The sequence below is a fragment of the Camelus bactrianus genome, chromosome 19, assembly GCF_048773025.1.
Source record: "Camelus bactrianus isolate YW-2024 breed Bactrian camel chromosome 19, ASM4877302v1, whole genome shotgun sequence".
Lineage (NCBI taxonomy): Eukaryota > Metazoa > Chordata > Mammalia > Artiodactyla > Camelidae > Camelus > Camelus bactrianus.
The window spans coordinates 15,749,586-15,763,384 of NC_133557.1; the positions used below are offsets into that span (position 1 = coordinate 15,749,586).

Consider the following 13,799-nt stretch of genomic DNA (forward strand, 5'->3'; position numbering starts at 1 on the left):
GTGCCTCTAATGGTAGAAATGTGGACTAGCAGACCAGAGGGGGAGACCTTTTCAGAAGCCAGTGTTCCCACCATGTAGACAGGCCCAGACCCACCCACAAGGCGTGCTCTGGTGTGGTGTCTGGCACAGGACCTCAAGGTGGGGCAAGGGATATTTGATCTTTTTGGAAAACACAGCTGCCCAACCTCAACTTCTCCTCCAAGCTATGCTACATCTGGATCCTTTGCTGAAGTATTTTATTAAACATTTCATCCATATTTCTTTTCACCCCAGACTTCAAATTTTGATTTTCTCTGCTATTTATAGCAACACCTGTGGTTTGCCAAAGTGTAAAAGGCATGTTTTAGGATGAAGGTGTTTTCATAGAGGCTGGCTAGATATCTGAGATCTACCAACGGGCAGTCGACTCAGGTGAAAGGAAGCCAAAGGGAAACCAAACTTTGTTTTCTTGATTTTTTTTTTTTTTTGTTCTTCCTGGAAGAGGGAGATCACTGAACAATGTCAATTTATATCTCCTCTCCCTTGGTCATCCCAACACAATCAGTAAATATTTATTAACTTCCCACTATGAGCCAGACTGTGTACTAGGCACTGGGGACACAAGGCAGGAACCAAACTTGATGTGATCTCCACCATCCCAGAGCTCTCCTGGGGGAGAGAGAGAGAGATGAATTCAATAATCCCAGAACAATATATAAACTGTCACCTGCTGTTTCGAGAGAGGGATGCATGGTATGAAGAAAGCTTATGATGGGGGCTTTGATGTAGTGAGGGAAGGCATTCAGAAGTGAGTGACGGTGGAGACTAAAGGAGGGGTCTGAAGGAGTTAGCGAAATGAAGAGTTAGGTAGCAGGAAGGGGTCACAGCCTGTGCAAAGTTCTGGCAATGGGAAGAAAGCATGAGCATTAGATGAAACTAGAGGTCAAGTGGCTGGCGGAGACTGAACAAAGGGAGATTTGATGGGCAGTACCTTGGAAGGGGTGCCCGAGGACCATCCCGTCAGGACTTTATAAGGCAATCAGATGTGAATTTACTGAGAAGCTCTTAAACTTCAGGGCCTCTTAACTCACTCTGGGGTAAATGTCTTTTTTTCCCAAAGCCCTGATTCATGAATGTTGCCCATCCAAATAGTATTTAATCTATTGCACAAGAAAACTTTTGAAGGCCCCTAAAATCTCGCAGGTTATTTTGAAACAAACTTGATAGAAGAGTTCTCAAATTTGTCAACACTCCTAAAAATTTTGATGGAATTTCCAATGATGAATCAGTGAGGCTAAAAACAAACAAATGAACAAACAAAAAACCAAAAACCCAGTTTTGCTCTACTATGCCAAGGCAAAAATAATTCAGAAAGCCTGAGTTCTCTGTCGTAAGTTTCTCCCCGTAGAAAATGATTTTACATGCTCAGTGTCATATGAAAAGGAGATCAAAGAATATGCGGCCAACCGAAGGTAGGAATTATTATAGTGTTGCACCTGTGTGCTAATTAATACAAACATTGTGTTATTTTCCAGGATTTTGTAATATTAGTTTTATCAGTTACTTAAAAAAATACAGTTTTTGTAATTTATTTTCTTATTCTAAATACGTATTCAAGTTTGTGCCTAATTCCGAAACCAGAATTTTGTATTCTCAGCCGATCTGTTCAGTGTAAGTCATTGATCAGTATTATCAACTCTCCACCCAAATGCCAGGGTTATTTTGTAGGGTGAGTCTTTCCCAGGTCTCTCTACTTCTTAAAATCCTTCTCTGGTGTGTGTGAGTTGAATCACGCCCACCCAGACGTGTCTGTCTGTTCTTAGATCTCAGAGCTGGCGGGTTCAGTCAATTTGAGGCAGAGGGGTGTGGTGAAGACAGTGGCTGGGACACGGGGTCCCTTTGCCCACCTATCCCTGTTTCAGGTGTGTTTTGCTTTAAGCCAGTGATTCTGGGTGGTGTCCAGGAAAGAACACTGGACAGCAGATCTCAGTTTGAAGTCTGTCTCTCTCAGTTACTATGTGGTCAAGCCTTTGAATGTGTCAGATTCTGTGACGGATCCACATGAAGATAGTGATTGACAGACAGACAGCAGCAGACCGCGTCAAAGATGTAAGATTTCCTTAATAGCAAGTGAAATGGAAATATCTCTATACTGAGGCAAGAAACACAAAGCAGAAAATGGCCTGTAGGGTCCTTTTAGGGACACACACTTTTTATTTTTTTTTGTAATGGAACATTTTTAAAATTTAATACATACACATATAAGTCTCTTTATTAGGGAAATTATACATATTGGTGAATATGACCAATGGTCACATTTATGGGTAATTTCTTTAAAAATCAAAACCATTAATTAGGATAGATTCTATGCCCTACTTATTTCGTTGTGCAGTGTCTTGTGTAGTCATACTTTTTTGTTGGAATGACAGTTTGCAGACATTTCAGGAAAATTAGAAGACATATGTGAGCATCTTTCCTCCTGCAACAGTCTCAATGATCGTCTTCATCATCCAGGACGCCTGCTTGGGGGAGCTGAACACACAGGAGGTGGTGGGAGAGAACGGTGATTTCAGTGGTCACCGTTTTCTTCAAATGAACTTGACTTCACCCATGTGCTCAACTGATAAACGCTGCTGTTGCTCTTCATGGCTCATGACCACTGTTGTGGGATCTGGTAGTACTTATCACAAGTGATACAAAGGTCGTAAGTTCTGGTTTGCAAACTCGCAACACCAGTTTTAACTCTACAAGCTCCTCCTATTGCCCTTGCACCCAGAGTAGCCTTCTGTTTCCAACAATCCATTCTTTCAGGTTCTTCCACATCTGCAGCTTTTCTTACATCTTCCTCTTCTTTCTCTTCACACAATGCTGAGCAAACCTGGAGTTTTAAACTGTCTTTGCTGCCCAGCTATGGAATGAAGGAGCAAATGGAAGACGGAGAGTAGAGGCACTGATCGATTTTGACTTTGCGGTGGGACTTTTATTTAATCTTCACAACCTCAAGAGAAAGAAATTCTTTCCATCTTATAGACGAGGAAACTCTGGCACTAAGAGGGGAGTTGATCTGAACAAAGTAGGACAACCAGTAGGTGGCTGAACCTGGGTCCTGACTCAAGTTTTCTGAGTCTATATCGTAAGCTCCTCCTTTAGTGCTATGGTTATTTTCCCTTTTTGGTCTGGATGTCCCTCTGAGGACCCAATGAAGGTATTTTCACACACATGCATGCACATGTATACACATGCACATACATCAAACACACATGCACTCACACACATGCATGCATACAATAATAAACACTTACACAGACACACACACTAATACATTGCATATAATTCCGGGACTCAAGGACCCCTGATACCTGGTGTAAGACTTTCTTTCTGTACACCACGAACAGGGAAGGCACCTTGTTCTTGCAGACTTGTGATTTGTGCCTGTTCTTCAACTACATTGAATTATTAACTAATTACTGCTTGTGGAAGTCCTTGGGAAATACCAAGCGCTTGTTCAATGCTGAATATGGTTATTAGTGAAGATTTGATTTTAGAGAACAGCCAGGGAGCCCTGAAATAAGCAAATGATGGTTGTGTAGGGACGCTGGCCGCCGAGGGGCAAGCCGTGGTGCATAATCAAATTCTCGAAGGTGCTCCCGCTCATTTCTTGCTACATCTGTTCACACAGGGAATTTGCACATTTTCAGAGAAAAGGATTCATCCTAATGGACTGCTTTTCTCAGGTCCCCTGTGTTTCATTCTTTCCGTGTTCATTTATCTTTCCTCTGCCCCTTCTCCAACCCAACCCCTTCATTCACAGCAGGTAAGTCTACCTCTCGGGGAAGTAGGGTCTCCATCTCAATTTTATTACCGTCATCTCTAAATGTTTCTATCACATGCCTGTGGTTCTGAGGAGTAGCTTCTGGGCAGAGAGGACCAGCAGTTTCCCCTCGCTATCACCAGTCTGCTCCTTGCACTGTGTCCTGCTTTCAGAAGTCACACAGCAGGGAATTTGCTTAATTAAATTCTACTACAACTATAAAAGGAGGCTAATTGCAGCTGTTAGAAATGTGTAGCACACGCTGCCTAGTAGAAGGTGGCAGAATGAAAGCTTTAACCTTTTCTGTAATCCTCCTTTCCTGGTCCTGATCTGAGCTTTCATCAGTTTGGGGAAATGGGCTGACGGTGTGTTCAGTATAGATTTCTGCCTGCCTGTGGATTTGCTGCTCCAGCGGAGAGCTGAGATCCCCACTGGACCTAAAGAATTCTAGTTCTGGGGCAACATGGGGCAGACGCCTAGGAGGGCTTCCTGACTCTAGACCTGGGAAGAAGGTGGAGACAGAGGGACGAAGGCAGAGGCAGGTGGACTGTTACATCACCCTCTAATTCTTTTTGGCACTGTATTTATTTTAGGGAAACACAAAACAGCCTCTTCTATCTGCTCTCCACTCCTTCCTTCTTATATAGAACTGGCTAAAGTTCTCAGAAGAACATAGTCCCAAGAATTTGGACTCTTCGTGGGGGAAATTTGGCACTAAATTGACCTTCGATACCTTATCCATTTATCCATCTTCCATTTTCCTCTTCCTCCTCCTCTTCCTCTTCTTCCTCATCAGAGTTCATATGCACCAAGCACTTGCTTTGTGACAGGCTCTCTACTAAGCGTGTTGCGTCTTTTGACACCTGCAGTGCCTTTATGAGGCTGGTCCCAGTACTGCCTCTATTTTACAGACGAGAAGACTTAGTGTCAGGGAGGTCTAGTGGTTTGTCTTCAATCACATTGCTCAGAAGGATAGAAATGTGATGTGAACCCAGCCAGGCTGGTCTGATACATCCCAGCTTTATGGCAATGCACAGTCCGAGGAAGTAACCCCTTCCCTCCCTCTCCAAAATGGGAAAAATAATTTTTAAAAAATCAATGATAATGTTACTACTTAAGAGATCCAGCTAACTGCAACTTTATTTTTCCAATGTATTCTCTCTCTCTCTGTCACACACACGAATGTATGTATAAAACATACAGTAAACATCTATATACACTATACATATAATACATATTATATATACAATATGTTATATATGCATGTGTAGACATATTATAAATTAATGTGAGCATATTCTAGATTTCATTTTTGTTCTGTTTCTCCCCTCCCTACAAAATAGGTCACGAATATATATTCAAGCCATAATATATTTTCCTATTTGTCATTTTCATGGCTGATTATATTCCACTTGGTGGAGAAAATTTCCGTTTGGATTTTGATTGGGATTACCTTGAAATGACAGACTGTTTTGGCTATGATCTCTGTCTTCCTCTCCAGAAAGATGGGAAAAACTCGAACATCTTTAAATGTAAGCTCCAGCTTGGAGAGAACCTTGTGGACACAGGAGAAACGGCCTCTCCAAAGCGGGCATTACTTGGCAAGCACTTACCTGGGGGTGCCACCTCTCCTTTCCTTGTGAAGGCCAGGGCCAGGTGAGGGAACCCTCTGCATCCTCTGAGGTGAGGCTCATGTGCTCAGAGGGATGGAGGCTGGAGGACCACTGAGACTTAGCAGGAACTTTATGGTTAGTAAGACGGTAAGATATGGTGGGAAGATGTGGGTCCCATACAGGGGTGGACGGGCAAGTGTTTAACAGATGGCTCTTCGAAATACCAAGCCCTGATTTGCAATGTTTACTATTTCTATGGTGTAAATACTTTCACCGCGGCCAGTGTCAAGTTACCAATCCATGTCGTTGAACGAGGAATTGGGAAGAGATGGACAACCACACACCATTATAACAGTCACCCCACAGTACAGACACAATAGATGTCGGATGTAAATAACCTTGAAACACAGACAATAGACAACGGTAACCTGTAATAAAGCAATTACGAAGTAATGATTTTTGAGTATGTATTACCTTTTATGAATATAATTCATTTCATTGTAAATTGATAACATTTAGCTTTAAATCATGGCCGTCTGTGTTTAAAAAAAAACATGATTAAGGGTTTGCAAAATCCCCAGTCATTTAACAGCCCTCTCCAACCAGCATGAGTCACCTCTCCTGGGCCGCTGGTCAGACAGTCAGATCTTGGTTCTAAACTTAGCTCAACCACTTAGCAGCTGTGTGACCTGGAGAGAGACTTAAAAAATTTTTTTTTGTTATTGAGGGGGAGATAATTAGGTTTATTTATTTTTAGAGGAGATCCTGGGGCTTGAACCCCAGACCCTGTGCACGCCAAGCATGTGCTCTACCACTTGAGCTGTGTCCTCCCCTCCGAGACTGATAACCTTTTAATCTTCAGTTTCTCGCTATACAACATATTGTTAATAATGATAACTATTATGTTGGGATGTTGCAAAGATTAGAAGGAATAGAGGCGAAGCCCCGGCAGGTCGGGGCACACCACCTGCTGCTCCCAGTGTTGGCAGTGGCGGCGGCAGCAGCAATGGGGGTGGTTTTATGCCCCGACTACTGGTAGCAATTATTCTTTAGAGGTAGACAGAGCAGACTCCAGAGTATGGTTTCAAACTGCCTCCTCCACTTGCTAACTGGCCTTCGGCAAATTATTTAATTTGTCTGACTCTGAGTTTCTTTGTCTTCCAGAAGGGTGTAATAATAACCCTGACCTCAGAGGTTTAATTTGAAGGTTCAGCGGGTGACTGTGCGTGAAGTTTTTAGCACAGTGCCTGGCACCTAGGGAACTTCAAATGCTGGTGGCAGGAGTGGAAGAGGCAGGGGTGGGGGTAGTTTTTAATAGGAGGCAGTTTCACACAGTAGCTACAAGAAGAATGGGGGCTCAAATTCCAGATCCTTCACTCCTTTAGCTGTGTGACCTTGGGCAACTCCATGAGCCTTTCTGAGCCTTGGTTTCATTATATGTAAAACAGAGAAAATAATAGTAGCCAACTTTAAGGGCGTTGTAAGAATTAAATGAGATAATAACTGCTGTGACGATGCTGATGATTCTCATAATCACTGCTGATAGCGCAGGGGATGCTGGAGCACAATGTCCATCTGTGACCGTGACCACTTCACAGGGGACCTCTGGGTCAGCCCTCAGGTGCCCTGCCTTCTCATCTTCTCTCTCAGGGCTTCAGCCCACCCTCCCAGTTAGCTTAGTGATAAAAGGCTTTTGAGAAGTTGGCCCTTTGACAGAGCTCCTCATCCATTCCTTCCAAAAGACAATGTCTGCACTGGCTTTATAAACCACATTGCAAATGCTAAAGGAATTTCAGCCTGGGGCTAAAGCTCTTAAACAGAAAGCTTGGAAGTCACGTGGAGCCCATGTGATCAAGTGGTCTTTTGTTAAGGGGCCTGGTAGTAATGTGTTCTGTTAATCAGAACATCTGATACTCATGGGACTGTGAGGATTACACAGACCTGTCAATCTAGTCTTGTAATGGGCCCTTGAGTGCTTGATAAAGGTGTTCACTTTCCAAAAAGTGGGCAGAGGATGGCAAAGGAGTTTATGTGAGCAGATTCTGAATTGCATAGTATAATAAGGAAGCCAGTAAGCACATGGGACTATTGAGCGCTTGAAATGCGGCCAGTCCAAATGAGGTGTGCTCTAAGTAGAAAGACACATTGCAGTTTGAAGACTTGGCATGAAAAAAGGGTAAGATATCTCATTAATAATTTTTATATTGATTATACCTTGACATGATACTGTTTTGGATACATTGGGTTACACAAAATACTATTAAAATTAATTTCACCTGTTTCTTTTTATTCTTTTTATTTTTTTAAGGTATACTAGAAACTTTAAAGTTACATATGTGGCTCACATTATATTTCTATTGGATAACACTGTTGTAGGGAATTCAGGCAGGAAACAGTTATTGTCAGTGTCAGAAGTACTGGGTTTTTCTCGGATGCAGGAATGAGACTGCAGATTCCAGAACAGACAGTTTTGAGATCAAAGTTGAGTTCTTTTTTTTTTTAATTGAAGTATAGTCAGTTTACAATGTTGTGCCAATTTCTGGTGTACAGCATAATGTTTCAATCATACATATACATACATATATTCCTTTTCATATCCTATCCTTTTCCATGATAGGTTACTACAAGATATTGAATATAGTTCCCTGTGCTATACAGTATAAACTTATTGTTTATCTATTTTATATATAGTAGATGGTATCTGCAAATCTCAAACTCCCAATTTATCCCTTCCCAACTCCTTTCCCACCCGGTAACCATAAGTTTGTTTTCTATATCTGAGAGTGTGTTTCTGCTTTATAAATAAGTTCATTTGTGTCTTTTTTTTTTTTTTTTAAGATTCCACATATAAGTCATATCATATTGTCTTTTTCTTTCTCTTTCTGGCTTACTTTACTTAGAATGATGATCTCCAGGTCCATCCATGTTGCTGCAAATGGCATTATTTTATTCTTTTTTTATGACTGAGTGGTATTCTCTCTGTGTGTGTGTGTACAGTTTCTTTATCCAGTCATCTGTTGATGGACATTTAGGTTTTCCCATGTCTTGGCTATTGTAAATAGCACTTCTATGAACATTGCGGTGCAGGTATCTTTTCGAATTAGAGTTCCCTCTGGGTATATGCCCAGAAGTGGGATTGCTTGTTCATATGGTAAGTCTATTTTTAATTCAAGGTTGAGTTCTGATTGTTGGAGGCACTGGTCAGAGGTAGGCACTCAGCCAGAGGGCCCCGAGCAGACAGAGGCCCCTGTCTCCTCCCTACTTGTCTCCATCCCGACTTGCTACTGGACACCGTCATCTTTTGCCTGGATGACTCTAACAGTCCCCTCCTAACTGGTCTCCATACTCCCACTTTTGATCTCCAAGAATCTATTTTCTTGCCACTCCTAATAGCCAGAGTGACATTTATTCCTTAAATACCCAAGTCTATTCAAATAGGCTCACTTTAATCTCTTTCATACCCACCAATCCTTTTGGAATTAAATTCAGGGTCCTTGTACACCTGGTCTAGAAGGTCCTGCATATTCTGGCCTTTGACTGCTTTCTTGCCTCAGCTCCCTCCATTCTCTGCCTCACATGTGCTGTTCCAGCCTCATGAGCCTCCACAAGGTGCCAGCTGTTTTCCTCCTCAGGGCCTTTGCATGTGCTAGCTCTTCTACCTGGAATAGTTTTGCCTCAACACCTCACCTGGATGATGCCTTCTCATGCTTCAAGGTTCAGCTGAGATATCACCTCCTCTGAGAAAACTTCTCCATCTCTAACCAAAAGCCCTGATTTCCTTCCCATTACCCTGTTCCTTACTCTCATCGCATCATTACCCGTTGGCATTCATGAGCTTGTTCAATCTTTCAGCCTATCACTGGATATTAAGCTCTTTGCAGTAGGTCCATGTCTGTGTTCTATCCCCAGTCCTGGCATGAAGACAATCACAGAGGAGGCACTTAGAAAATATTTTTTGAAAAAAGAATAAATGAATGACGATCTGTTATGTGAACCAGGACACAAGTTCCATGCCAGCCTCAGCAATGATGACTTGATAGAGAAAGACTGAAGCTGTGGGATTGGATTGATGGGGTTGCAGGGAATGGCAACTCCAAGGGAGGAGGCAGAAGAACTCAGAGGCTGGGGCAGCGAGGAGGGTCCAGCCTGAGCCCAACAGGGCTAGCTCTGCCTTCTCTCAGGCTGTGACTTCAAAGCCCTTCACAGGAAGCGAGCCAAGATGGGTCGGTCCCTGGAGGTGTTACTGGCCCCTGGAAGGCCCCTGCCTGGGTCTGATGAAGCACCTCCCGTGTCAGGTCTCATAATTAACTGAGGCCATGCAGTGTGTTCGTGCAGGTGTAAATCATCAGCAGATACTTCGGGGCTTATCTACTAATGAAAACTCCTTGGCATTTCTGTAAGCATATTATGGTCAATTACAATTAATTCAGTTTGCATCGACTGCCTTTTTCCTTATGCAAAGATTGTGCAAATCGAGTGTGTGAGCCGAGGGCTCGGAGGCCTGTAAAATCCATAATGGTTAGCTTTCAGGGATGGTGAGGAGAGAATAAAACCGTGGGCTGTTTGAAATTTAAATCAGAGCAAGGCTGGTCAATAGAAACAGGTTTGCTGCACTCAGATTAGTTGGACTAGGATGCGAAGGGCCTGGGGAGTTGGGGGAGCTTTCCAGCTGCCCAAGGGTATAAGGTCACAGGCTGTCCCCTCTCCTAAGCAGTTTTCTCCTTTGGGCTCCACCTCTGCATTCCTGGCTGCAGAATCTCCAAGTCCCCAGGGACTCAATTTCCTGTCTGAGGACTCATAACCTCGTGATTCATGAGGACATATTACTGCTGCTTGAGGAGAGATGAGGTTTTTCTCTTTGTCTCTTTCCCACGGCTCGCAGAGCAAAGTTGAGAAAACAGCAGGTGTGAAATTAATTTTGGAAGTTTCAGTTTCTGGACAGGCTGACATTTGTGGAATATAAACTCTGTGCCAAGAATTGTGCTCAGTGCCTTAGGCATGCTTTCTAAATACGTGTGTGCGCATCACACATGAGCCAACGGGGTAAATAGTCCCATTGCACAAATTTCATAGATGAAGCTTGGAGAGGGACAGAGACCTACCCATATATTACAAATAGAAAAAGTTTGGTTTGAATCTAGCTTTCTAATCCCCATCTTATAAGGTCACTTGGATGGCTGAATCCTATAGAAAGTGATGCTCAGTACTTACTTGTTTTTGTTATTAAACTCATCTGCAGCCAATGCCTGCAGAAGAGAGAATGTTTCTTTCCTGTAGGGGGAGCTGAGACTGCGGGGCTTCCCATAAAAGTCAGGGAGATTGGTTGGTTGGATTTTCCTAGACAGAGCGATGAGACCTATGTGAAACTCCAGCCATGAGGAGTGTGGGGGACCTCTCTCAGAGGTGCCTCTCCCCTTGAAAGGTCACACCCAGCTCAGATATCCAGAGAGAACCTCGGAGGCTGCCCTAACAATGCTGAGTTACAGTGGAGCAGAGCTGCAGCTCTTGTAGATGTCATTGGCATCTTGTTCAAATCCTTTTGTTCTTACCGCTCAAGTGCGTGCCAGCTCAACTGTCAACTGCCAACCCCTTCATTTCTTTCCTTAAGGCTTTTCTCTAGCCATCAGGGTCCACTAGGCCCAACTGTGTGGCAGGCCAGAAGTGCCAGCGAATTAATGTTCCTCAAGAGCAGCCTTCAACACTGAGTGATGGAATCTGGTGTATCAATACCCCAGTCCCCTACTCCCTCAGATGAGATACTCTGCAGTACATGTTCCCTAGAAGATTACACCCCAGTTGCCCATTGTGGTATCATTTCTTCACTCTCTTATTCTTATTTCCTGAGAACACTTCCTAAGTAAAACAACTGCACTTGAATCCTTATCTCAGGGTCTGTTTTTGAAGAAATCAAACTAGGATGAAATGATTTATGGCTTTAAAAATGGTTTATTTTTAATTGTACAAGTAAACATAAATATAATCTCATAAACTTAACAGTTACTTTCAAAGTCCCCTTGACCCTCTTCCCCAATAACTTCCCTACTCAGAAATGACTATTGTCATTATTTTAATATTTATTCTTCCAGACAGTTTCACACAAATACACACACACACACACACACACACACACACACACACACACAAAGAGACGTACAACCCACATTGCATGTTGACCTGCAATGTACTTTTTTGTTTTGGATATCTTTCTAAGTAAACAACAATCTCCCTCACTTCTTTTAAATGCTGTACAACATTACACTGTGTGAATTAAGCTTGGTGTCTTTAACCCCTCCTCTGTTGGTGGATATTTAGGTTATTCCCAGTTCTATGATGGCTTCAACTTTGGAAGTTTCCTCTCTAGATTATGGACTGTCCTGATGAGGGTCAATTTCCTCAAATAAAGGGGTTTGCAATCACTTGCTTGTGAATCTTGAAACAGCCACGATGCTGGTTATAAGATGTTATGAAAACCAGAAAGAATTTCTGGGGAATTCCAGACAATCTAACATGACTCCTCCAAGCCCCTAGAGGATCCGAACCAGACTCTGAAGAGGTGGACTGGGACAGATGCTGGAGAGAGAAGAAGGGGAGGGGAGCGAGCAGGGGGGATAAGGACTGAGGAAGAGGAGTCTTTTTTGGTCCCAGACTCTTGAAGCTCTGTTTGCTAATTTATCATAAGACCGCAGAAAAATTGATCCCTCCTGCCTCATCCAGATGTTGCTTTCTTGAGTTCTGGCCTTGCCCCCATAGCTCTTACCACATCAAGGAGGTGGATAGAAATTAAAAAAAAAAAAAAAAAAAAAAGCTTTTGCTATAGTAGGTTTGAAATCCCCTCTGCTGTGTGTGTGTTTTTGTTTTTTTTTTGCACCATCTCAGTCTTGAAGCCTGTTCTAGGAAGCGTAAATTATTAGGTTGAACCATATGAATGTGACATTTTTGTAGGTCAAAATGGTCAAATACCTTCAGTTTCATGTGGTTCAACTAAATATTTTGGGGGAGCAATTCAAATTTATTTTTTAGGCACTGGAGTTGGGGTGACAGTGTGACTGCAATCTAAAGAGAACTTGAGTCAGAACCGCCTAGTTAATCAAGTTCCTTTATCTCTCTGTGCCTCAGTTTCCTCATCTCTGGAATGAGCATAATAATGGTACTTCACAGGATTGATGTAAATGAAATAGAAATAATATATGTCAAAGACTTAAAATCCTACCTCTCTCATAGAAGAAGTGTTACAAAGTGTAATTCCCATTGTCATCAGCATTACTGAGTGATAGGATGCCAGGAAAAAAAGGAAAGAGACTGAATATTTACTGAGTGACTGCTGCCTGACAAGCATTGGATACACACTTTACATAAACTTCATTAAAGGAAAACAATGCTGTGTGAGACCATTAATATCTCTGAATTTTCCAGATGCTGAAAATGAATCTCAGAATTGTTAAATAGTTTACCAAAGATGGAAACTATGGAGAAGTGGAAGAGTCATATGAGACATGGTGAATACATATGTTTCATTGGAATTCCAGAAGATGAGAGAGAAGAAAATGGAGCAGAAGCCACATTTGAAGTGACTTTCCAAATATAGTGAAAGACACCACGTGTAATTAACCAATAAAGTGAACCCAAAGAAAACCAGATTTGGTTCATCACAGTGAAACTGGTGAAAATAAAGACTATTTATTATTATTATATTTGTTATGGTGATCAGTGATCTTTGGTGTTGCTATTGTAATCATTTTTGGGGTGTCATGAACACTGTTGTCTCATTTTAAGAAATTGCCACAGCCACCCCAACCATCAGCAATCACCACCCTGATCAGCCAGCAGCCATCGACAGCAAGGCAGCACCTTCCATCAGCAAAAAGATTATGACTTGCTGAAGGCTCAGATAATGGTTAACATGTTTTAGCAATAAGGTATTTTTAAAATAAGGTATGTACATTGCTTTTTTAGACATAAAATAATGCTAAAGAGATTACAGTAAAGTTTAAGTATAACTTTCAAAAACGTATTTCACTTTTTTTTTAATGGAGTTACTGGGGATTGAACCGAGGACTTCATGCATGCTAAGCTCACCGTTTACCACTGAGCTATTCCACACCCCCACCTCCTGAAGCATAACGTTTGTATGCACTGGGAAACCAAAAAATTTGTGTGACGTGCTTTATTTTGATATGCACTTTTTTGTGATGGTCTGGAACTAAACCCACAATATCTTGGAGGTATGCCTGTAAGGATAAAGAAGATCTGGTTAATACATTTGACCTAATTTACATAAATTAGCTTAATTTGTTTAATTGACTAAATCTAGCTGACTTAATTGAATACTAATTGACTACTAGTAGAATACTTTCCAACATCACACATGGACTATTTAGTAAAGTTGATTATATTTT

General features: G+C 42.0%; 1 long non-coding RNA gene and 1 pseudogene across 1 annotated transcript; one reads left to right on the forward strand and one right to left on the reverse strand.

Moving 5' to 3' along the window:
* Positions 1-2,355: 2,355 nt before the first annotated feature.
* Positions 2,356-3,847, reverse strand: LOC141574118 (ubiquitin-like-conjugating enzyme ATG3 pseudogene; annotated as a pseudogene).
* Positions 3,848-7,273: 3,426 nt separating this feature from the next.
* On the forward strand, positions 7,274-13,089 carry LOC141573982 (uncharacterized). Its single transcript, XR_012500471.1, has 2 exons — positions 7,274-7,579; positions 12,817-13,089. It is a non-coding gene; the product is annotated as an uncharacterized LOC141573982 (long non-coding RNA).
* The last annotated feature ends 710 nt before the right edge of the window (positions 13,090-13,799 follow it).